General features: G+C 38.9%; 1 protein-coding gene across 6 annotated transcripts in view; it reads right to left on the bottom strand.

The window, feature by feature from the left end:
* Positions 1-25,587, bottom strand: part of SIPA1L2 (signal induced proliferation associated 1 like 2) — a 126,351-nt gene extending 100,764 nt beyond the window's left edge. For 5 of the 6 annotated variants that reach the window (XM_032102306.1, XM_032102307.1, XM_032102311.1 and 2 more), the window contains exon 1: positions 25,317-25,587. The gene's annotated coding sequence lies outside the window, so the exon portion shown is untranslated. The remainder of the gene's footprint in view (positions 1-25,316) is intronic. The other variant, XM_032102310.1, reaches the window with a different exon arrangement.
* Positions 25,588-26,448: the final 861 nt, after the last annotated feature.

The following is a 26,448-nucleotide window of genomic DNA, read 5'->3' as shown; positions in this document are numbered from 1 at the left end:
GGAAAAGAATTTAAGAATTTAGAATAAAAATAATGTTATATATTTCAAAAATAATTTATTATTTCACCAGCATTCGAAAGTTTTCTTCATAACATCTTGCCCATACATTCATGAAGGTCTACAAATGGAAAAAAAATCCCTCAGAATTTCAAGTAATGCTTTAAACTCACATAAAGTAACAAATTACAAAACAGAAATAATGGTGCCTATTTTCTTTCACGTGCTTCGAAACTTATTTGTAGTATTGGACATCATAACACTGCTGTGCATCACAGATCTGTTTGTCCTGGACGTCTCACGTTTAACTACTTATGGAGTCACCTCTGAGTTTCTTTATTCTCCAGGAAGTAACACATGGGTTTCATTTGCTGGTTTCTTAATCTTTATCTGAATGTCCACTGGAATTGAAAACTAATACCTTGTTTCTACAGGAATTGTCATTGAGGAAGTCAGTTTGGCCAAAGACAAGGCAAAGAAGAGTTCACATCGAAAGATACGTGAAATGCAGGTAGAAAGAATTCCTGCATAGCAAAGTCGATCCTTGTTAGTAGCCCTGTTTAGCTAAAAGTCAGACATTCGTAACTGCAGCCTGCCATATACTGCACGTCATTTTCAGCCACAAAACAATTACTTTTCTGCATGAATATATGGTATTATTTATGTTCCAATCTTTTAATATTTTCTATTCCTATTTTGTTGTTGTGGGAAAAGCAGAAAGATAGAATAATATTAGTACAAGATCTCTCATTTTCCTAGGGCAAGTTTTCTTTCTCTACCCAAAAGTTTCGGCTATGCAGAAGAAATTGATTCCAGAAAGAATGGGCAAAGAAGCAGCATCCTCATCAGGAAAGCCTTGCTCCAAGCAGCTTCCTAGCGCTCCAAAACACTGTACAGATGGTCACTGCAGAGATAAGCTCCACAGAAGTTCAGTATGTCCAGAATATCAGCCTGATGCAGTCAATCTACCTGGTAACTCTGAGGTACCCTGGACACACTCGATTTACATTGTAGGAGATGTATTTTTGATGGCATATCCAAGGAAAAAAATAAATTCCACATAGGACCATGAAGGCTAGCTAATGCCTTGTCAAGTCATTTGCTCTAGATTGTGGGATACTATCGACATTTGTGCCTTCAACACTCTGTAGGAACCCAGAGTGCCGAGAATATTTCTCTGCCTGTTTTTAAGGGTTTTTACCCCCCTGGACACCACTGGTATAGCTTTAAACCTTGGAAAAAATTACCAACAGTCAGACAACAGCTAGAAAACACAGTGGTGTGAATTAAGTTATAGACTACTATGTAAGATTGTCACAGGGTGAAAATTTTAGAGGTTTTAGGCTTCTCCTTATAGTATATAGATAAGAGCAAAAAATACCAAAATGGAGGATTGTTGTTGTTCTCTAAACCTACTTCCCCTTCTCCTACCACTCCATATTTTGCAGTAAAAGTAGTTTGGAATGACTGGATAGAAAATTCCGCAGTTCCTAGTCGTGTTACTGAATAATTGGTAAGAAAGTAAAAATAATGTATGTTTTTAGTAACTATTGGTTAAAATGTTTTTAAAAAGGCTGTGTAAATTTTGATAATTGCTCTCACTCCTACTTTTCCTCCTTCCATGCTTTACCTGGGTCACACTAGTGGCTCAGTTTCTCTGATAAGACTTAATAAACAACTATCTAGAAGCATTGAAACTACAGAAGACGTCTCACTTTATCTTTTAAGCGCCTTGCAAGGACTTTCAGCAAATCCTCTCCCATCAGGAGAGACTCGATTTACGGCACGATGAAGTGTCATACACCAAACTTCCAAGAAGAAACCTTACACTTTCCTCTACACCTAGACCAAGTCTCATTCATCCAGTAGCCCTTTCGGTAATACCCTGTCTTGAAAAAAGAATTAGAAAACTACAGAGAGAAAGCAAACAAGCAGACAAACAATTCTGGTCTAGAAGAACACAAACCCAAATACAGGCAGCAAGGGAATCATTCTTTTCTTCTGCCAGGACAAAGACAGGGCACATTCTCCTTTCACCAAGACATGCCAGAAGATACACCACTCTCAGCTGCCTTTTACAAACACACATGCACATACTGCAGCCTTATCTGCCAACCTAGGCTGAAACACCCAGACATTAGGATTTCTGTGTGAGGAACTGAACCCACCATGCAAGAAAAAACCCCATCATTTCTTTAACAGCTAACACTGCTATTGAAGCTTTTTGTATTTAAGTACCCCTTTTGAAACAAAAATGGAGTCCAGTATCTATTAAGTTAAATTCTTTACTTTCCTCTTGCCCATACTTACAATTGCCCATTCATGATATTCAAGTATTAGGAATCTTGAACTTAATATATTGAGCAAAAGAAATGACAAAAACTGCTACAATAAATTTCCATTTTCAAGTATGACTTAAGTACAAGAACTGCAGATAAAAGTGATACAATTAATAATAAGATTTTTCTCTACCTGCTCAATTTTATTGGCAAAGCTATTGTCAGTCCTATCATCTTATACACCCAAGGTTTCAAGAAAGCTACATTATTCCATAATGCTCAGGCAGAATTTAGAGTTAAATACCTAATCCGCAATTCTTACTGGTGATAAAGCCTCTTGCTGGTGCTACAGAAGGTAAATGAAAATCAAGTAGCTATTCACAGAAATTAATTTTATAACACAGGCAAGAATAAGATCACCTGGTTCACATCAGAATAGTAGTTAATGTATTTCATATGTGAAGCAGAACTTTGAAAATATACACACTCTACAAGTACATTGGAAACCATTACTTCCATGAAAAATCCAACTATGACACTTGTCTAGCAAAGACAACTGTATTTCAAAGAGACAGATGGAAAACAGATGTGCAAAAGTGACTTGAACATCTATCTAAAAGTACAAGTATTGAAAGTGCTTGTTTATAAATAAAAGCCACACTGCACAAGCTCTTAGTTTTACTTTAAAGTGTAGTCTCTCTCTGATCTAGTTCTTACAGTGATGACAGGTTACACATAAGATTTGGGATCAAACCACAGCACTCCATGTCCTAGCTTCTGCTTTGATTTCAGCAACTAATGGGGGCATCTAGCACTTTACAGGGTCAAGACTGAAGTGATTACATGTATTTTGCCATGTATTTCCTCTCCAAGAACTAAACTCAATTTAACTCCGTATAACTTTACATATTCCCAACACAATAGACTGATCTCTGTAAAGGCCTTTTCCTTCCTTTCATACAGAAAATGTCCTGTAAATAGCTTATTTCCCACTCTCTAAGTGACTCCTTTTGTTTACAGGAAGGAAAGGGAACAGAAATCTTGCCATAAAATAGTGAGAGCTAAAAAGTTCTGTTTCACTTCCTACTGTGCAGGTGTTTCATACAAGAAATCTCTTTTAATTCTTCATTTCAGAGAGAAAACATGCTGCTTCTTTTTGAAATACAGACTGAGAAATAGAAAACAATAAGGTTAAGGAAGTAGCAGCATGCTTTACTGTGAAACAAAACAAAGATATACAATAACCATTGCTATAAAACTTGTGAAATCCCCAGCTTTGGACAACACAATTATTTCACACATTGACTTGTAAACAGGGTTTTCCTTCTAAATCCGTAAGTTCTTTCTTAATTTTTTGCAGCCCAGATAAAGGTGTAGAGATCAGTGTTCCAGGTACTTTTGTCAAAAAAAAAAACAAACCAACAAAACAAACCACAAAAATCAAAAACAACAAAAAAGAAAAACTACCAAAACCCCCCCAAAAACAAAACTCCAAAATAACACAAACAACAACAATACCAAACTCCTCTCTTATTTGACAAGATCATTGATTTTAATACCAATGTTGGCCACAATGCTACAATGTCTATTTAAAACCCAAAATGGAATTCCCCAGTAACAGATCTTTCTCAAACTCCCTATTCTAAACAAAAGCCACAAGGACAATGAAAAATAACTTGTGTTCATTCTGGATGTATGGCATCTCAGTTTGTACACTTGTTTTTGAGTTTCAGAAATACCAACATCCATCATAGTAAGAATTACATTCATCTCTAAGATCTGCAATTCTCTATTGCCCAGTGGCGTGTAGAAAATTCAACTTCTAAAAGAAGTCAAGCACATGAGGGCACTAATCCTCTTGTAGGCCACACATATCACTCAGTTCAAAAGGAAATTGAGAACTTTATCACATAATATCACAGCACACCTATCACGAATGCTGTCACAGTATAAAATTATATAAAATCTAAAAATATTATCACAAGGTTATATTTGCCTCTCTGTGGAAAGGATACCTTATTTGATCCAGGCTGGCTGAACCTCACCAGCTACAGGTCAGATTGCAGATCCTTCACCATCACAGTAAACACTGTTCCTAGTTCTACATACCAGTCTCAGCACAGGCAGCAAAGGAGGGATGCCTTCCCAGTGGATGAACTTCCAAACTGTTCCAGCTGAGTAGCACAGGAAACAACATTAATTTATCAGGGAGTGCGCTGCCCAAACACCCATTTCATATCTTAAAGCAACAGCAAGCCAGCTGGAAGGACTGGATGGGCCCAAGACAGATTGAAGGTCATCAGATAAATCACCACTGTTCAATCAAAACACTTCCAGTGAAATGTGCAATTACTTGGAGTTTGTTAAAAGGAGCTTTCCATACTTTGTGATCAGTTACCTGGGAAAACAAATTACATCATTGCAGTGTGGATGCTTAAAGAAAGATTTGCTAATTAAGCACAATTAATTACACAGCAGCACTAATTTGGAAAGCAATATCCATTCATCTTTTGTTTGCTTAAGTCTCAGTCTGACTGCTGAGAAGAATTGTTTATAGAACCTGCAACTTTGGATGGTCCTTTCTCTGAGAAAGATAACAAAAAGCACTTGCTAAGAAACACATAAGGTGAAGAGTAAATATACACTACTGACACACTCTCTAATATAAGTAGCAGCATAAATAGACCTATCCTTAGGCCATCAGAATTTTCTTACATACATTCAAATGCCATTATAGCATCATCCTGAATATGAAAAAAAAATCCACTAACCCTGCTCTGACCTGAAAGAGTTCTGCCACATTCAGAATATAACCCCAAGTAAAGAATATTCTTTATTATGAAAACAGAAAAGGTAAGCTTGAGATAGCTCTACCTTTTGAATTTGCTTTTCAACTGGGAAAGGATCTGTGCTTTATATCAAAATGATTTTGTCAGAAATTAACAGAACACCCCATGATGCCTATCATTAAAATAGATATCTTTTTACCTGCAGTAAATCTGCAATTAATATGAAATGTAAGTATCTTTAATAAAAGGTATTACACAAAGAGCTCAATCTTTATCATTTATATTTTCAACATGACACTCCACACACATAATGTGAACACCGTCTTCATTCCCACCTTTATTTTTCTCCTATGAAACAATGTTCAGCTCCAGGCATTGCTTTCTCCCTTTGCAATAGCTCATTTTGACAACACAGCAAAAGCATGTAATAAGCAAGATCACAAAGAGAGCACGAAACAACATCATCTCTGGCACTACCAAATAACAGGTTTGGACCACAAATTATAGAAAATACAATAGATGAGAGAGATTAAATAGCATAGCTATTTTCAGGAGTAGCTCAACATTTAGTCCTCATAGTCTTTCCTTTTTTCTTGTTTTGTTTATTTTTAACTTTTTATTATGCCAGACTTCATCACAGAAGAGATAAAGAGCTTAAATGTGAGTAGTCTGGTATAACCACTGAGAAGTTGAGTACCACACCCAACAATGAAAGACAGGGGCTCTTAACTTCCCTCCATTTTCAGAGCAGAAAAGTAAGACATCTGCACTGCTTTTGATACCACCTGAACACAAAAAAATAAGAAACCTCATGAAAATAAGAATGCTGAAACTATTAACAGTAAAGGAGAATTATCAGCCTGGAACTGAAGTTACTAAATTAGGCAGAAATTATTGACTGCATCCACAGGAAAGCAAATTTTAAAAAATTCAACTGAATGATGAGGTAGTACCTGACTATTTCAATCAAAGGTAAGTAGAACATGGCAACTGACTTAAGGCAACAGCTTAAAAATAGGAAAGATACAAAAATTACTCACAAGTCATGAAATGAGTGTAAAAAAACCCATAACTAAATCACAGTATTGTGAATGCTATTCATGGAAATAAGATGAATACTTTTTTATATTGTTCCCATAGGTCTGCTCAATATATTATTTATCTTTGACATTTGTCTGGGGTAGAAAAAATACTTTTTGTCATTTTTGAGTAGAAAGCAAGATATTAAGTACTATGGAAAAAAACCCAAAGCATTTCTTTATCAAGCATGAAAAGTAAGATGATTTTCAAACACAGTCAGTGAAAAGGAATTTTTTTTATCAATATCTTCTCTCAAAAGCAAGAGTAGGGTTTTCTGAGTATCATTTGTAAATGCCTTAATGTTTGTGGGATATGCCTTTTGACAGCATTGCTTGCTTTTTCAAACATACATATGAGCCACAATCATTTTAGAATGAGGTAATAAAAGAAGAGGGCTAAAGGATGAGCAAAAGCCTAATCATTTTAAGTTTTGGAGTGGCTGAGAGACACTTCTGGAAGTCATGCAGTTCAATCTTCTGCTCAGAGCAGGACTCTTATCAGCACTGGAAATGATGAGGCATGGCTTGGTCTTGCTGAGTCTTCAAGACCTCCAAAGATGTAAAATTCAGCTGCTTCTCCAGGCAGTCTGTTCCAGGCCTGTACAGGCCTCCTGGTAGCGTTCCTCCTCACATCTAACCCAAACACTCCATATCAGAGTTTGTGGCCGATCTCGCGACAGTGGAAAAAATTCACCTCCACCGTTTTTTGGAATGACCCTCAAGCGCCTCAAGTGACATAGGTCACTCAGTAGCTGCTACTTTGTCAGAGTGAGCAAGCCTAGTTCTGTCAGCTTCTCCTGGCAGCTTGTTTGCTCCAAACAAGGGCTTTCTACCCTTCTTGGTGCTCCCCAATTTCTCAACATTCCTCTTGAAATTAGGGAACAAAAATTAGATATTTAACATAAATCAAGATCTTTAACATTTCATCTGGCTCTCCTACTGAAATATCCAGTAATGTAAACAAACTAGTTTTCAGAACTTAGAAATTAATTTTTCATTCAATTATAGCCTCATAGTGCTTTCCATACACACTGAACTTACACATTTGATTGAAAATCCTAATCAAAATTCTGTAGTCCTCTTTCAACCTTAACTCTGAAACAACACTGAAAAGATTGACAATGCCCAGAACTGCATTTGAATGTCTCTCATCTCCTTTAGAACATCAAAGGCAAAAATAGCATAATTGGTGATCAAATTCATTCCAAGAATAAGAGTCTCATAATTTACTACCATTGCTTTTTATAGTCAACACTCATTACCGGGCGTAATAGTAGAGTGAAATAGGCCAGATTAAACACACAGAATGCAAAACAAAGAGGAATATACAAGGCAAATAAACAACAGAAGAGAAAGAACTAATGGAGATCCTTTCAAGCAATACCAAGACTTGAGCTACATACCTGAGCTGGTATGTACACTACAGCATACTGTAACAAGAACATGATCCCTCTTATGTCAAGAGAGACTAATTTGGAAGCAGACCAAACTTTCAGCATCCCAAATAAAATTAATCCATACCCATAGATGAACAGGATTGGGTGACAGATTTTTGGGTACATGTTTATTCTGATTTCACAAAAGTCAAAGAAAGTTTGCCACAGAAAAAAATCATTTGGCTTCACCCATTAAGTGACCTGGAAAGAATACCTTTTTTTGAAGGCTGTAATACCAGATGTTTCTGGATATGGTAGCTGCCTTATATTAAAAAAATTTGAAGCCCATTAAAGTGTAAATTTTGTATAACAGCTTTGATTTGAACAAACACTTTTGGGAAGTTGGAATGGGACCATAGGTCTTTACATGCTTCAAAAAATTATAAATGAATTCTTCTTTGATTACCTTTGACTAAGGAAACATTTTTGCTATATTTTGGATTCCCACTGCAACTAGAGACCAATATACTTACGCTATAGCCTAGAGTATACTTCATTTGCCTGACCAAAAAGAGAAAAAAAATTTGTTCACCACCCTTCAATCATCCAAAATTCCTGAACTGTTACTAAATAAAAAGCATTTTAAATTTGGGCAATTACAATTACCACTTCTACTGCTGTTTCCCAGACCTTTGTTCTTTACTGAATGGCAAAACTAAAGCTAACTTAAAACTAAAGCTTAGTCTCTGGTCAGGATTCCCTCATTTTGATTCTTTTTCCATTTATGTTTGACAGACACTTTTTCTTTTCTATTACAAAAAAAAAATAGAAAACCACCGGAGAATTTTGATTGTGAAAAATTCCAGTTTAATTTCTCAAGGTCATTGTTCTTGCAGATGAAGCTTCAGTAACTTACTTCAAATATGGCACAGTCTGTATGGTTCTGAACAAAAAACACAGTTTGTATTTCAGACATGCCTAAATATGCCAGCCTGCCAATCAAACTTGAAGCCTCCCAAAGGCACTACTGCATGAAAAGAGAGATGAGGAAAGGCAGATAATAGCATGCCTCCTGTAAAACAAAAAATTGCTAAGAACCAGGTTTGTTTGCTGTACCAGAAATATGTGAAAGCAGTGTTTTTCAGGGATTTTTTTCTAGATTTTACTGCCTGGAGAAAAGAAAAAAATACAACACATCTAAATTATTGAATAATTAGCAGGGATAACATTTTCACTTCTCCCTGTGCCATATAGAGTAGATTTTTCTCCTTCAGTAGGATAGACCCTGCATTTGCATATTTTAAAAGGCCATCTTCTTCTGAACTTACATAAATGCCCTTAACTGTGAAGTAGTTACAGATATTCAGTATTTGAGAAACTGGAGTCATAGCCACCTATGACATCAGTGAAAAAAAAAATAAAGTTGGCCGGGAAACAAATCCCCTCCCCATATTTCTACACACAATTACACAGTTTAGATATCAGCACACATCAAAGCAATAAAAACAGTGTTGAAGAAGGCATTTATACTCTTAGCTTACAATCCACCTGTTAAGATTTAACAGATTTCAGCACGATTCAGATACGACCTAATCTACTTCTAAATAAAACAACAGAAAGCAGATTTTGGACATATTTAAGAAAGTCAAAATAAATGAAAACATAAAATCAGGAGCCTACATTAAGATAATATCAATATATTCAAATAAGTTTTCTGTAAAAAAAGAATTAATTACCACATTTATACAAAGAGAGCAACTCATTCTCTCAACGTGTGTTTTTTAAGCCACAATTTTTAATTTTTTTTCCCCCAAACATTAGTTATAGTAGCTCTCATTTGAGGTTCACTCTCCTAGTCCATGCATAGGAGAGAATGCAAATTAAAATAATGAAGGCTGTGTACTTTGTCTGGGACAAAAAAGACAAAGACCAAGTTTCTTACTGTCTTTTATACACAGATGTACAGGTATCTTATTTGAAGAAGACAGCAAGGCTCTGCACCTGTGTACATTCTGATACCTAGTAAAGGTTGAGCACAGCTTTGCCCCCTAGGCCATGCCACAGCTTCTGCCTCAAAATTAAGTCTCCCTCATGCATTCTGCACCTGCACCTTCGTCTGCCATGTTGTTGTGAGCACAGACTTTTGGTCTTGTTAAAAAATTCGGTAAATTCGAGGAATTTAATCTAAATTGAAACAAACTTTCAAGGCTGTCAAAGTTCTAGCAACACGTCCTTTATCTCAGCCACTGAATCAAAACTAAACCAAGACAAAACCTTCTATTATAAACCTTCTCCTCGGAAGAAGCTCGGAGAAAAATACTGATTTACAACATATTTTGAAACTGTGTTTGCCACCAAACAGTTTTATCTCAATAAAAATTATATATTTATATAACTGTTTATACCCATTTAAGGTTGTATGATTTATTTCATGCTAAAGACTGAAATAGAATGAAAGAGTAATAGAATCATGCAGCCAAACAGTATAACATTTCTACCAGGAGTAGACATCTAGCAGTCAAAAGAAAAAATTCTAAATCATAAACATCACAGACCAAGGATAAACTGTTTCCTTCTGCTGACTTATAAATCCAAGATCAACAACAAAAGTTTTACCAGAGCTGTGCTTCAGTCCTGAGAGCTTTGCTTCTTTTGCCCACTTGGAACAGACAATGAAAGAGTCACTCACAGTTATGTCTTATTTCTCTTTCTACATTTCAGATGTGTGCACAGGCATGCAAACACACACATCTGAGTCACTCACCCCTCTCACATGTGGCAAAGATTTCCCTGCTCCCCAGCCCAAGATCATTACTGTTGCTTTGTTTTACTTCTTTTCCTGCTTGAGACAACTGTTCAATTGCAGTATACACACTTTGCCTCTATCACAAATATCCTCAGTATCACCCAGCACATTTCCCCCCTTACCACAAAGGGATAGTATTTCTGGTTTCAGTCATGATTATCATCAATAGGATTTTTAAGCAGCTCATGCTTTTAAGAAAAAAACAGGTACACAATTGCTTTTTGCAGAAAACCAAAGTATTTTCAAGTTAACCTACTTCTAAGAAGTATAGACAAAAAGAAACAACAAAAAAAAAGGCACATAAAAGACCATCTAATATACTTTGGACCATGAAGAGAGCAGACTATTTTTGCGCGACAATTTTTTTATCCCCTGCCACAAGAGAAAAATGGTATCTAGTGTTAATTATTGAAACAAACATACTTTAAAAACTGACCATGAACTTAGAAAACACAGAAAGGTCAAGATTCCAGACCTTGGCACTCTGATGGGACAAATGGTCAATAATCTTGCAGGCATTAAACCCTTTAGATAAAAATCCGACTAAGACAGTGGGAGTAAGTACAGGCACAGGCTTTGTCTCTTTTCTACTGAAAGTGACAGCTGAAAAGAATCCATATCAGCCAAACAGAGCAGTGACAGTTCTGTACAAAGAGAGAACCACTTTGCAAGTTTTTCATTTTTTCTCATATATCCCTCAATCACAAAAGACAGCATTAAGTTTTGGACACAACTTTTGTTCTGTGAAGGCCATGAGGTTAAGGCATTCAGAGAAGTTACTCACTTGTGCACTGCTACACAAATAGGCCGTCATTTTGTTATAAACTGCTTACAACATAATAATGGAAAATTAGTCTTGGAAAAAAATACAGGGAAAAGACATACAAAGCAAGCTTGAGGTTTGCTTAATATACAGCCCAAATTCTCAAATATTCTACTCAAAAGATCAATGATCACAAACTACAGAGCTGCACTCCCATCTGTAATTATCAAAGAGCAGTCAGGAAAGAACTGAATGGGATTCTTTTGATACAAGGAAAAAAACCCAAACCCACCATCTAAATTCATCTAATCTAGTGGTTAACATATAACAATGAAGCTTGAAGTGATTTATTTTCTTTCAGATGAACAATTCTTTTAATATAACAAAAATTTAGAGCATTTTGTATTAATGGAGGTATTCATAATGAATATTTTCATGTTTCCCATGTGTTTTCAGTCACTTGGTCTTCTCACTCTCCCTCAAGAGCAACTTGAAAGCAAAAACATCCACCTATTCTACAGCCCATCAGTTTGTGGAGAGAAACTGTTGTTACTGTATTAAGTTCCCAGAAGACATTGCCTTACACCTTCTTGCCTCTTAAACATGAATGTTATCAACTCTTCTAGTAAGATAATGTCATACTCATTAACTTAGTTTCTCCATGTACTAGTAGTGTGGAAGTTCTACAAATTGTTCATCTTTGATTACAAAAATAATATTAAAACATACCAGAGGCTATGGTAGAAGAGAAGAAAAAAGAAAAGTGAAGCTACTCCTGTCAAGGATAGCAGAGCTATCATGAACAACTTCCAGAGTACACACGCTAACAGTATGTTTCAGGCAAGATGTTGAAACAAGAAAAAAAACCCTGATTCTACATGAGGCAAAATCTTTCTGTCAAACTATTTAAAATACTGATGACTAGAAGCTCAAGAGGCTTTTATTGCCACCATACCTGAACATCACACAGTTTGCTCATTTTAATACTTCATCTGTATGATAGAAGGTGCTAGTCCCATAGGTATTAAATGGGGGGGGGGGGGAAAGAAAAAGGGCAAGATTTGTATGCTGAAAAGTATTCAGGCATTTAAAGTCCATTAAACAAACAATCCCTCTCCAGCCCCCTCCTCCACCACCATCTTTGTGAACCACATGCCGACTTTCTGGTCTTCGGAACTTCCTGCAACGTTTTTGTTTCCTCTAACTGCTGAGACAGAAAATCATTTGAAGTCCAAGTTGTTTGAAAGGAAAGAATATTCTCTATGTCTAAAAACCGTACTCCATGTACTCCCCTACTCCTCACTCCATTCTTTTAAAATCCCTAGCTGGAAAAGGAATTTCACCAATTTGCCAGTGGTCAAGGGGCAACCCGTGGTGTTGGACTACACAGGGGCTGAGAGCACATCCTCTAGGCAGCAATAAATGCAAAACCTTATGGGTAGGAAGCAAATCTGAGCACACACTTCCCAGCCAGAAGGTGCCCAGGAGCTGACAGGCAGCTGTCTTTCAACAGGAGGTGCACTCTGCCTCCAGCCCCCAGAGAGACTAAGCACACACTGGTCCCTTTGGGCACAGTAAACCACCCAGGGTTTCAGTGAGTTACCCAGCTGTACCACAGGCCTACACTTCTTAAACAAAGAAAAGTCATTTTTTGTTCCACAAGTGGGTAATGGCAAGTCAATAGAGGGGTGTGGGAGACAGAATAGAGTACAAGTGAAGGGCACGAAAACTTCTACTGCAGAATGAAAGACTGTATGTGGGAGGAGAAAAGTATTAGAGTAGAAATTATGTCATTACAGTTTAAGGAAAAAATGCATTCTAAACAGATTTCTTTTTTTAAATTTATTGCCAAAAATGTTGAAGGCCATAAACGTTTTATTAGAAGCTCAGATTTTAGGTTTCATAATATCTCATAACTGCAAGGTTTTATTGTGGTCAGCTCGACTATGAGCATTTTTATATTGCTGCTATAAATCAACTGGGCTACTGGCAATTAGTTGCAATTTTGTTGAAAGCTACTTTAAATGAAAAAAAAAAACAACAGTAAAGAAACAGAAAAATACAAAGCAAATATAGCAAGCTGTGTTTTTATTTCGGTGCATGTAACCAAAACACTGGTATGTGAACAAATCTATGAGTCAAACTACTACAGCAAGCAAAAGCCATAAAAATGAAACACTGAAAAAAGTCACCATTGCAAGATAGTGATCTGTGATCTTTCCATTAGGAATTTATATAACAGCTATACTGCCTTCATGAGGAGAAAAGGGAGGATAGATGAAGGGACAGCCTAAGGAATATGTATTTTTTCCACCTCTACCTGACCCTTAAAAAAAACTTGAAAAAAAACTAAAGAGTACAGTAAGTGCAGCGGATATAATGCTTTTAAACCTGCAGAACAACAGCTCTCAATCACTTTCCTTAACAATGTGGGGGTTTTGGGGGGTTTTGTTTATTTTGTTTAAGTACCCTTCCCATTGAGTAACCATATCTCAATCACTCAATTCGAGTGAGCTTGACAAAATGAAGACAATATTTTTATAATTCTGTCCAAGTCATAACAAGTTAGAAAAATATTTACTTCCTGAATACCGAGAAATAAGTGTTTACTCCATAAATTGTTTAATCTTGCTATTTGCTTTTTTCTCATATATTCACCTTAAATTTTTGTAAAGCACATCACCTTCAGCAGTGTTCTTTTTAGCTTCCATTTCTCAATCACTGTATAGCATTCAGAATTAGAAACGCAGTTTATGTTAAGGTCAACATTTTATTTGGGTTAGTCTCATTACAAAGGAATATATTTTACATTCTCTGAAACTTCTCCATCATGCAAACAAAATATTAAGTGGAAAGATCAGGAGATTAATTTCAAAAGCTTAGTCCAGCTCTGAAAATTAAAAAGTCTGTTCATTGGCATTTAAACTCACTAATGAATTATTTAGTTCTGAAGGTTTTATAAGACACATTTACTTACAAAAAGCAGGAAATCTACACTGTCTCATTTGAGAGCTGGCCAGCTAAAGAACTTGGTTTGACATTAGGTTCCATGAAGATCTGCTTTCCCCTGTATATTCCATTAGCAACTGTGCTGACCTTGATAAAATCAAAAGATTAGTTGGACTCCATGAAAGAACATAATTTAGAGGAAGGCAGCTCACATATCATAGCTATGAAAATTCTAGGCAGATTGTATTTTAAATTACTGTCACTGCTTGGTACATAAGCCATATTCAACCTATTTAGGAACTCAGCAAGAACTACTGCTTCAGCTGCACTCCCACAAGCATCAAGGAGAAGCTGCTTCAAGAGCTGTGGCTCAACATAGTAGAAAGATTCATAGATCAGGTCATCAACAGTATTTTAAAAAATTGCTTTTGGTACAACCTGGGAATAAGGAAGCACCTGACACAGGACCATACCAAAAAGAGAACAAGTTAAGACAATTGTAGTTATTTTCTACAGTGACTGGATTATAAAAGAAACAAGTAGTTCAGTTCAGAGCAAAGGAGATTTCAGGCCTGGGCTGCTGATCTGTAGCTATCATCAGTCATAATGCAACAATTTTGGAGATTCATCAGTTTAATAGACTTAATGTTTTAATTCATTTTGCTGAAAGTATGGCTTTAAAAGAGCATCTAACTGAGCTTTTCCATGCTCTTCCACTTCCGGAAAAAAAGTCTTCACAAGGCAAGTCCTAACTTTCCCTGCCAACTGACAAGCACTATCTCTCAGGGTTATTTCAACTTTAAGGAATTTTACCCTAAAGGAAATTCTTTCCATTCCCTTTCCTGTTTGTTTTGATTATCTCAGCATGTATTTGCAACCTCTTTCATACTGAAGCTGAATGTTATACAAACGCCTGAAATTTTAAACACTTCATAAAATGGATTCTAAAAACCAAAACAGGGATCTGAAGGTCTGGTTCATGCTTTGGTAAACACAGAAATACTTAAAATTATAACCACTGTGAAGCTGGATGAGCAAGAACAGGAATCATCTCAAGCTTCTGAGGTTCTGCTGGCTCTTGTTTACAGCTAATGAAACTAAGAGGTTAAGGCTGAACATTAAAAAAGTGCAAACAGAAGATGTTCTCAGAACTGAAGCATTTTAATTTGTATTTTCAAATGCTCAGACAAATAACAGCTTTTTTTTTTTCCAGACACACGGGTACCTCTAGCGTAGGTTATCACAAGTTTCACAGTACTAAAATTAGCAGCTAATGCAAAAGAACCAAATAGAAATCTAAGTTTGACTTGCTGAGAGCCAATTTCAAATTCACGTCCTGCTCTTTAACACTAAAAACAATCTTTTGGAAGGGATTCAATGGAATTGCTCAATAGAAATTCACACATTCAAATTCCAGTATTGCTAATCATGTTTTAAAATTCACTGACAAGCTGAGCAAAGCATATCTGAAGCCAAACCTGAGAGGACATGCTACCATCTTTAAGCACTTATTTTATCGTTAAGTTCTATGGTTATAAAATACTTAACTGCTAATAATTTATTTAGGAATTCTTGACTACTGGTTTAAACAAAGTACATATAATATGAGCCAATAATGCAAGACCATAATGGGTCTTGTAAAAAGATCTTCACAATATTGTAATAGAGAAATATTCTGTACAAATTGTGTACTATAACAAAGTGGAATCACAGTATGCTGGAACATCAACCAAAATTCTCAATTATTAGAGCAACTGGTACCATAAAAAAGTTGTGATATTTCATAGATTAACTCACATTGGAAACCACAACAGCACTGTATGCAGACTAACTTGCTTAGGGCTTTGTCCCGTCTAGTCTTCAAAAAAAATGAAAAGGATGTAGTTTGACAACCTATGCTACCTATCCCAATTCCTCAGTGTCCTTAGGGTGATTTTTATTTGCAGGTGCCGAATCAGAACCTCACCTGTTTTAGACTGTGGCCACTGTCTCTGTTCCTCCTGTCATGTACCCCTGTAAAGGGCCTGGCTACATCTTCTTGATGACCTCTTAGGTATCACCTTGTGAAGCAGCTATTAAGCATCCCCTGTGCTTTCTGATGTCCAAGCTGTGCAAAGCCATTTCTCTCAGCCTCTCCTCATGTCCTCCAAGCCCCTCGTTTTGCTGGCTTTCCACTGAATTAGATTCAATTTAGTCAATGTTTCTCATGTGTTTGGGGAACCAAAACTAGATGGGGCATATCCAGTGTGGTGGTCTAAGGAATACTGAGTATTGGCAATCCACTGGCTCTGCTTCTGCTTATCCAGCCTAGTATGCCACTGGCGTTTGTCACTGCCAGAGAAGCCTGACATGTTGACTCGTGTGTAGAACGTGCAGGTCCTTCCCACCCAGTCCTGTGGCAAGGGGTAAGAACATGCATTTATCCTTGTGGAATGTCACGGGGTTTGTCAGGGTCTGTTCCACCAGCCTCTCTAAGCCGCAGAGCGCTGTCCTCGAATGTGTCAGCTACTCCCACAATGTGATGTCACATGCAGATGTGATGGGATAGACTTCATCTCCTCCTCCAGGTCACTGATCAAGGTACTAAACAAAACAGGTCCCAGTACAGTACTTTGCTTGTTACTGGTCTCCAGGTGGAATACAAACCATTAAGTGCTATGACAATCATGCTAAAAGCCTGGATAAACTCAAGATAAATGACGGTCCAACTGCCATAAGCAATATTATATCTAATCTGATGGCATTTACAGTTTCAGTAGCACACAGAAAGGTCCCACAACTATGAATAAGTATATAAAAGATGCTCAGAAACTTCACACAAGGCTATTTTAATTACCACTCAAGGGTAAAAAAGGCAGCAAAACTAAACACAAAACCTAAACAACTCCAGTAGATTCCTTCCTAATAAGGAAGAAAACATATAATTAAAGAAAAACATGTTTATGTATGAAACAGAATGGGTTTAAGTTTCAGAATCTGTAAATATAGTCCATGAAAATAAAAACTAATTTCATCACCCAACCAAGGAAACCTAAAGTCACTATCCACCTTATACATGAATCATGAAATGGGAAAGACTTCTACTTAGGGGATTTCTAGTCGAACAAACGTTCACACCCACAGAAGACAACACTTGCTGAGAATAGTTTATATCTTGGAGTTGTTTTGTTCATTCTTATAACTTCTTGCTAAGTCACAAGGAGAAATATCTAACAGATTTTACATATTTCTTATTATTACTTTTCCCTGCAGCGATTCCTCTAGCTGCCATAAAGAATACAATTGTACTGAGAGATGCAATTGAGACAGCTGACATAGAAAAAAAAAAATCTCTAACTTGCAACTTTAAAAACCTCTGACCTACAGGCGTACTAAACACTGTAAAATGATGGGATAGGAATATTGATACTGTTGGATACAGCCTACATAAGAAAGAGAAAAACATTACCATTAAGCATCTATTTTCCCCAGGAGAAAGAATTATTACTATGCATATATGTAAATATTCTATTTTAACACTCAGCCACACAAAGCAAGGGCTGATACTCAATTAGCAATCCGTGTATACAAAGACACAGTTTGTATACCCATCATCAGGCACAAAGCCACACTCTGTACATTGATAGTTTTAATGTAATCTTATATATGTGACAATACTTTAAGAAATATCGCAGTAAAATACAAAGTAAAAACAGAACACTTTTCAAATGTACTGTCTGTTTACTGCAAAGCAGTATGACGGAAAGAATGGCCACCAATTTTTATTTCCTAAGGAAACAAGGCTTATGCAGTCATACAGCGCAACACCTCCCTTCACCTCATGATTTTTTGAGCCTATTTGACTCAGCAGAATCTGATAGATAAAGTTTCAAGGGTAGTAATGCTCACAGAAACTTCATTTCAAAGGTTAAACAACCACAGAGAAAAAGCACAAAGCATCCCAAATGTGATGGAAACAGACATAAGCAAAATTATCAAATCTGACAATCTCACAGACTAATGAAGTACTGCTTGCCCTTCACTCAGAAATCTGCACCAGAAGCAATGATTTCCAGGGGTCCAGGTAAAGCAGCCTGGCACAAAAAGTCAGTAAACCCCTCTGCTCTAGCAGTAGAAACTTCATCCTATATAGAAAATATTGGAGCTCAATTTATATTTGAGGTTTTTTGGTGTGGCACTCTGAGCAACCACCTGTACAGCCCTTGACCAATTTAGATAATCTCATCTATCCTGATTCCTTCTTGTAACATACTGGTCAAATTATACATTTAAAGAGAAGCGGAAGTGAACAAACCTGTTCACACGCTGCTACAGATTACACCAATCACTGTATTTAGTCCATCTCCTTTCACCAACCTTAAAAATAATCTTTTGAAATGGTTCCTTATGCAAACAAGATTGTGTGATTCAAAGACATGTACAAAGATACTAAGAAAATTTTGGGGAGAAGGGATGGAAACAGCAGAGGATTTGAGAGGAGGGAAGACATCCACCTCTGAAGTACCCGCCTGTTCTCAAAAAAATGGTAGCCAGACAAGGGAGAAAATGTTTTGAACACTGACAAGTTTATCCTAATAGTTTCTAATTCTGCCAGGCAGCTTCCAGGACTGAATGCAGATGCCTATGTATCTCTGCCAAAGTACTCTGTGAATGGACTGTTGTTTCAGTAGTCTGAAAAGGGAATTTGCAATACAAGGTTACTGTTTTGATAAAAGGATTTTAAGTACCTGGACATTTCTTAATTGACTACTATAGCTCAACCCAGATCAAAGAAGTTGGATCAAACTAAGGAATCTCTCTATAACAATAATATAAAGGAAGCTATGGAAGTGCCAAAATAAGTCCTGTGTGTTAGCATATTTTATGAAATAATAATAAAAAAGCCCTATTTAAAAGCTTTCTTCATGTAATCTTCCCTGTTGAACATCCCAGCAATCTAAAAGTTATTGCAGTTGAAAATATTTGCACCTCTTGCATATAATGACCACACTCAGAGAATGACTTTGTAGTCATTTAGTTTGCTGTATTTAACAACCTGCATTCTTTTTCCAATTTACTACATAACAAGAACAGAACAGTAGCTCTTCAAAATGCCAACACCTCAACAGTTACTGTGTGGCTTATCATTGAACACCAACTTCATCTGACGTTTTTGTCAAAGACGTCACAAACTCAACCTAACAGAAATCCCCAGTTTCACTTGTTAGCTCCAGTGTCAGACTGTAGCACACTGACATAACATAGCTTTAAATTAATTCCTACCTTGTCTCAACTCTTATCAGTGGTTCCATACTGCCAAACTTCCAACAGTTTTCTCTGAGCCTCAGATGGAAGAAAACAGTAGTTTAATGACACTACTGCAGAGAAAATAGGCCATGGGTTTGTAAATACAATGGGTAGTTTTACATTAGTCCAATGAAGAAAAATTATTCTCACACTGAGTTTGCATTCATCATCAATCAGAATTTTTACATGACAAACCCAGAGCATCCTGCTAACCCAAATCACAGCTGGCAATCCTGCAGCCCAGTGAGGCAAGGCAGCCACTGCCTTTGAAACAGCTCCCTCCATTGCTACAGGGAAACACCACGAGAAGCAAGAATAATAAGCTGTTGTCCTGACAACCTTACAAAGTAAAACCAAGGCTTACTTTACTACAGCAGAACACTAAGGACAACCTGATCACTGTAAACTGCTCCTAATTCTTCAAGAACAGCTGCCACTGCAATAAGCAAGACCAGCACAGCAAAATACATACACTTGCTTACACACTGTAGATGACAAGCACATTAGGCATGAGAACATATTCACAGACACAGCCACACTCTTCTCTTCTTTTTTCCACTTTGTGTCACACTAGTATTACAATGGGATTTCATGCTAAAATGTATCAGGTATTAATTTTCAGTGCTGAGAAGTCAGAAAAACACTAGAAGCACAGGAGTGTTTTTTTCCTTGAATGCACTTCAGGTATCTAAAAGTAGGAAATAATTAGTTTTGAGAAGAAAGCCTAATGAACAAATGAAAACATCCAGAGAAGAGTGATTAAATAACTTACAACTCTCAGGTGGAAAAAAAAAATCAAAACAAACTTGGAAAAACCCCAACTGACTGAAATTTCCTTTCACAAATACCTTCTTTGCAAAATATAGGAAATAGGGCTGCTTTTCTGCAGTGACAATTTTTCTAACTCTGCATTAATTGCAGTATTTTTTTAATTCTCCCACATGAAAAGGAAAGAACTACCAAAATATATTTTAACAGTATGTGCATTTATAACACATACTTTAGAATGTTTTACTCTGCCCTTACTCACCTTAATTGCGATTTCACTGACACATCCTTTCACAATTTATCAGATTTGACTGAAGTGACTGTAAAAATCCAAAATTAAATATAAGGTGGCCCAGAATCTCCTTTCCATCTCATATACATGGAACAAACAAGCGTAAAAAAAAAAAAAGGCAACTCAAAACAAAACACAAAAAAATGCCAAACCACTAGAAAAATTTTATAAGTTATTAAAACACATTTTATTGCATTTAAATTAACCTGCCACAGAATGTCTAGTGTTCTCAGAGTACCTTTCCTTATAAAAACATTTTAAGTATTATAATCTGTTGTTTCTGTAAAATGTAAAACAGTTCTACAATTTCATCAGTTTTTATAAGGTTTAAAAAAGTTGGTGATCCTAAAGGGAAATGGAAGGGGAAATTGATGAGTTTTATGAGAGCTTTGTATCTTTAATCTTTTAGGTAGTCTTTAAATCATAGGTATTTCACAATATGACTTTTCATGTGTAATTTACACAAAAATGATTTGATGGGATTTATGTTAGAGGACACACGATACACATCAACGCAGGCAGGCACTATCACAATCCACAGCCACTGTGCCAGTGAGAATTCAGGCAGCAAAGGGAGAGGGGGAGGAAAGAAGAAACAACAAATAAGACAGGAGCATTACACAAATGTCTGCAGAGCTGGGTTTGCGACTTTGCAGGATCCAGAACAAAAAATGAAGACATTATATAAGAAAAGATTCAAAGTCAATGGCAAAACTCCAAGTCCTGTGCTCAGAATTCTATTGAAGCTGCTGAGGGGGAGGGGCAGCCAGACAACTTCAGCTACTGCCACCTTCCAGCCTCCCAGCTACTACAAGCCAATTTACTACCACTCCTCTAGCTTCCTTCTAGATTCCCTCACTTTCAAAAAATAGCTATGGTATCTTTCTACATTGCATGTCACAGCTGTAAAAAAAAAAAAAAAAAAGAAAAAAAAAGTAGTTACAGGTCGTTCTCCAAAGGAACACAGATTCCCCAGTTAACAGCACTAAAATAAATGCCTACTTTGTTTCAAAGATCTACTATTCTTAAAATGTCTTACAAGCATCAAATCCAATAAAGCTGTTTGCTTGCATATCCAAAAAGATGGGACAGCAGCAGCTGCTTACATTTATTACATGTGCAGAACATTACCTCCATAAGGATTCAAGACATTTTTAAAAACAAAACCTTTAATTATGTATGCACTGCTCATTATTTAAGAAATTCCAGAAAACCAGAAGAATCCACTTATAAATCTTGAGTAGCTAACTGCTGATGTAATTACAGTTTCATGATCCAAATAAGAGCCTACATATCTTCCTTTAAGAACTATAGTGCAAACGAATCACAATGACATTTCTGCCTACTGCTGTCCTGTCTAACTAAAAGCTAGAAGAGTATCACCAATTATAATAATCCTTTTCAATCTTCTGCTCATTCAATTATGCCTCAAAGTGGCTTTAAATCTGGGGTCAGTGCTTTACTACAAAGGAAGCCAGGTTCTCTCTCATTTGCTTCTGTCAGAATAAATCAGATGTTTAACATTAAGTTTGCCCTTTCACAACAAACTAAAAAAAACCAAAAAAGACAGCTATTCATGTGAAATCCTGACAGTTCTTAAAACTCTTACCAGTCATATGGCATCATCACTGAATGTCATCAAGAATTAATGTTATTCTTAATGCGATTTATGTGAACAACTAGTGTTTAACAAACAAGCATACAAACAACCGTGAAACATACTTTTCAATCTACTAAATACAAATTCCCTCATAAATTCTTCTTATGGGATTCTTGGATTTGGTAGACAGTCTTCACACTCTTTTCTCAAAATTCAGGTAGAAAAATCAGGGTTGAAAAAGACTGTCAGGGGCACCCCTACCCTAAACTTCATGAACTGTCCAGTTTATAAAAGGATGAAGATTCTCTTGAAAATAAAGAGATAAACTGAAGTTGGTCTTGACTTTGCAAGAGGTAACATTTTAAAGAATCAGATATAAATTATGTTGCCTAATGCAAAAAAAAAAAAATTCTACTCTGAGGACAGTATTGCAACATACATAGAATAAACAGGCATCTCCACTTCACTGATCCACAACCCAGCTTACCCAAACATTTTAAAATTGCAAAGCATTTTAAATTGCAAAGCAAAAATTGCATAGAAAGAGAAAAGAGCATTTGTCAAACCCTGATTTCATTTCAAGCTGTCAAAACAGCTACTGTTGGTAATCTTGGATGACTAACGTGAGAAACTAGATAACCCAGTGCCCCACCCTCTTTCCACAATCTGTAACTTGTATTATCATAATAGCATAGCATTTCTCCCTCTGTATTACCAAACTGGATCTCTCAGCAGTAAAAGGCAGGAACCTACCAGAAATATTCTAACATCCAACCGTCTAAATATAATCCTAATTCCAGCCAAAGCAAGGAGAAAATACTTCCTTTCTCCTGCAGTTTGAACTAGTGATCTGCAGATAAAGAGCTTAAGTGCAATGCCTGCCTATGCCCAGTATGAAGCTGGAGGTGAAAAAATGAACTGCCTTGGTTCAGTCATAAAAGTCAAAAACAGCAAAAAAGGGGATGGTTTTGCCTGTTTGACCACTGCTTTGCTTAGTTCCTCATTTGACTCTCTTCATTTGCAAGAGTATTTCACAATGCACTTGAGTAATGGCATGTCAGTAAATGCCTACAAAAAGAAGACCATATTATCATCTTTCAGGAAAATGAAATATAAACCTTTAAAAATACTCTGATATGCACAGTAAGCAAATACCAGCTACAAAGAATGGAGGTTTTGTTTAGTTCTAGGCTTCACATTATATCCTTGGCATATATGAATGAAATGATCTTTAATTGATCCAATAGGATTGGTGAAACAGTCTGGCATCCTTACAAGTATTCCTTCTTGTTACATCTAAGTGCTGCATGACCTGCTAAGTTAACCCACTGGGCATGCAAAACCAAGACAATACATTCAGAGACCTCTCTAAACCTAGCTTAATATGAATGCTACATAAATTATAAATCAACTGTTGTAGACCCTAAGTAATGTTTAAATATCTATAGTGCATTAGAGCTCTTGATGATTTTAACATGTTCACATTAATAATAAAAGATATTTTAAAGATCAAATTTAAGATTTAAGTATTTCAAAGCTACCCCCGAAGAAGCGAATGGAGGGCAAATAATGCATTCCCACTGAAAGAAGACACAGTTTTGAAAAAACACAATAAATAGAGTAATAAGGCATCAAGCTTAGGCTTTCCTATACCCAGCAGTGTGAAGCACTATGTTTCTGAATCCAGCTCCAAAACGTTTCAGTCTAAGGTAGCTAGGCACAGAATCTGAGGGAAAAAAATAGCTGAACAAAAAATATTAATGCACTGTGGTCCTTATTAAAATAAGTCCATCAAACTAAGTAAAAACTGAGACTGAATTATTGGCTTTTCCCCATTTTCAAACATCCTGCCTTATCCAGCTGTCTTCCTTTAAAGCAACGTAAATATTTTGCAGAGTTACCTTCCAACTAAACAAACTTTTAGATATTAGTAACACACATGTAAAATAAAGTCTAAAGGAGCAACATGAGCTGATCAAAACAACGAATTATGTCATCTAGTAAGCAAGCTTCAAATATGCTCCTGTCTAATTGGTGCAGAACTGACCAGAAGATAGTTTACTATTCACGTGAAGAAAAAAAAAATTAGACAAATACAGAAATAGCAGGCTGCAGAGACAGATTACACGCTCTCCTTCCCTGCAGGATAGCTGATATAAGAAAGCCATCTAGTGTTAACTTTCAGAAGTGAAAACTGCGCACAAAAGAGCTCGGGAAAATTTACATGTGCAATTCTGTTTGACTTTGCATGTCTTTTGCATCATAAAAAAATAAAACTCGTTTCCTCCAGAAAAGCCAGGCTGAAAGCAAGTATTCAAACTACCGATGTATTAAAATAATGCAGCACCAAGTACTAAGGTAGTTTACTGACCTACTTCGTGAACCTTAACAGCCATATCTGAAATTTGTCAGCTTCGGAGTTGCCTTTGTCAAGCCTGCGTAGCGCTACTTCCCCGTTCGCAGGGGCTCTCACCAGCGCAGCCGAGCGCTGCCGCCCAGCACAGAAGGGCTGCGGAGCCACCAGCATAAAACCTAAAGCAAAGTTGAGCCCAGCTGGCTACAATTTAACGAATCGAACGCCAAGTTTGGAGAACGGATCCCTGAACAGCTATCGGAGTGTTACAAGGTAACAAAGAGTGCAAAAGGATGCAGCTTGCGCCTTGCATCCAGTGACCAAAAAAAAAAAAAAAAAAACACCAAAACCAAAACCAAACAAAAAAAAAAAAAAGGCATTTAAATAATTTAAAGAAACTCCACGGGCTGAAGAGCCTTTCCCTCTGCTACCCCAAGCGCTTGGCGGTCCCCGCCGCACCGTCCCCGCTCTGAACAGCGGCTCTACCCCAGAGATGTCCGATCGGGGCAAACTTACTCGGCAATTGCCATTATTCTTGGAGTGAGATTCGGAGAGGGGAGCGGCGTGCCCGGGCTGCCGCAGCCGGCGGCAGAACCACCCCGCAGGTGACTGGCGACCCGCCGGACACCCCCGCCGCCATTCGCTACGGGGCGGATCGCATCGCTATTTACAAAGGCGACGTGCGGGAGCGAGCCCCCCCGGCCACAGCCACCCCGCCCCGGTGGGCACCGTGCGGCGGCCGGGGCGAGGAGGGGGTGCTGCTGGGGAAGGGGGACCCGTGGCTCCCCGCCGCTTCCCCACACGCCCCAGACCTCCGTCCTCCCGCGGAGCCCGAAGAAGCCGAGCCTCCCTCCCAACGGCACCTGAGGAAGGAGGAGATGGGTCTATCCTCACGGCACCCCCTTCCCTGAAGCGCTCCCGAGTCCTTCCCGGGAGGGAAGGCACTCGCATGGACGCGGCGGCGGGCGCCGTTCCTTACCTGGTGCTGCCGCGGCCGCCGCTGCTGCCCGCGCTCCGGCTGCTCCGGCCGCGGGACCCCCATGCCCCCCCGGCGCACCCGGGCTCCGCTCCGCTCCCCTCCCGCGGGACACGCCACCCGCGGCGCGCCGGAGCCCTGCACGGAACCGGGGGGCGTCCGCTGGGGTGCTGCGGGCTGGCGCTGGCGCGGGCGCCGCTGCTCCTCCTCTCCTTCCCCCGCCACCCCTTCCTGGCGCTCCCCCGCGCTCTGCCGGGCGCTGGGTCTGGAGTGCGGCTCCGCCGCCGGACGGGAGGGCGGAGCGGCGGCGGGAGGGCGGGGGCAGCAGCGGCACTCACACCCCCGCTCGCCTTCCCCGCACGCCCGCAGCCCCGCCCCACCCGCCGGCCCCGCCTCCAGCGGCTCCGCCGGCGCGGCCCCGGGGGACCGCCGACTCTGCATTGGCCACTCGCGCTGTCGCGCATCCCAAACCCCGCGCCCCGCCCGGCAGCCTCACACTGCCTCCCTCGCCGCCCCTCGCCCGCCGCGGCGGGGACGCAGGAGGGGATCCCCGGGGTGCCCCGGGGACAGGCGGCCAGCTCGGGATCGGAAGCGAGCAACAGGTGGGGTGAGGGACGCAGCGAGGGACACAGTCCCCGGGAAGAGCCCCCCCCGGCAGGGAGCCAGTGAGCGCCCTGTCCTCCAGCCGGCCCGGGTCCCCCAGCTGCTGCCGTGCCCAGCCGAGCGGCCCGGCACCTTCCCCTGCCCCGCAGGGGCACTCGTCTGCGCTTTCAAGACCCTGGACAACGCCGCCCGGCCCGGCCGCTCAGCCCCCTGTCCTTGCCCCGCTGCCGCCCTCGGGCTCCTGAGACCCCCGGCTCCTTCCCGCGGGAGCTCGGAGAGTGGCGAGCAGCAGGGTGACCGGGACTCTGTCATCCTACAGGCTCTGCATTGCCTCAGCAGAAGTCCGTCTGAGACCCTCTGGGCTTGCGGCAGGGATGCTGTGTCTGCACCCCGGTAGTGTCTGCGCGTACCCACATCTTGAAACCGGGGATACCTATGGCAAAGAAACACACGACAGTGGAGTTCTCAGAATTGCCCTGTGTGCTCTGTCTCCTGTGTACCACTCTTAAGTTTCACATGGTCAGGAGCATGG

Source organism: Corvus moneduloides, chromosome 3, assembly GCF_009650955.1.
Source record: "Corvus moneduloides isolate bCorMon1 chromosome 3, bCorMon1.pri, whole genome shotgun sequence".
Lineage (NCBI taxonomy): Eukaryota > Metazoa > Chordata > Aves > Passeriformes > Corvidae > Corvus > Corvus moneduloides.
This window is presented reverse-complemented; position numbering and strand designations above follow the sequence as displayed.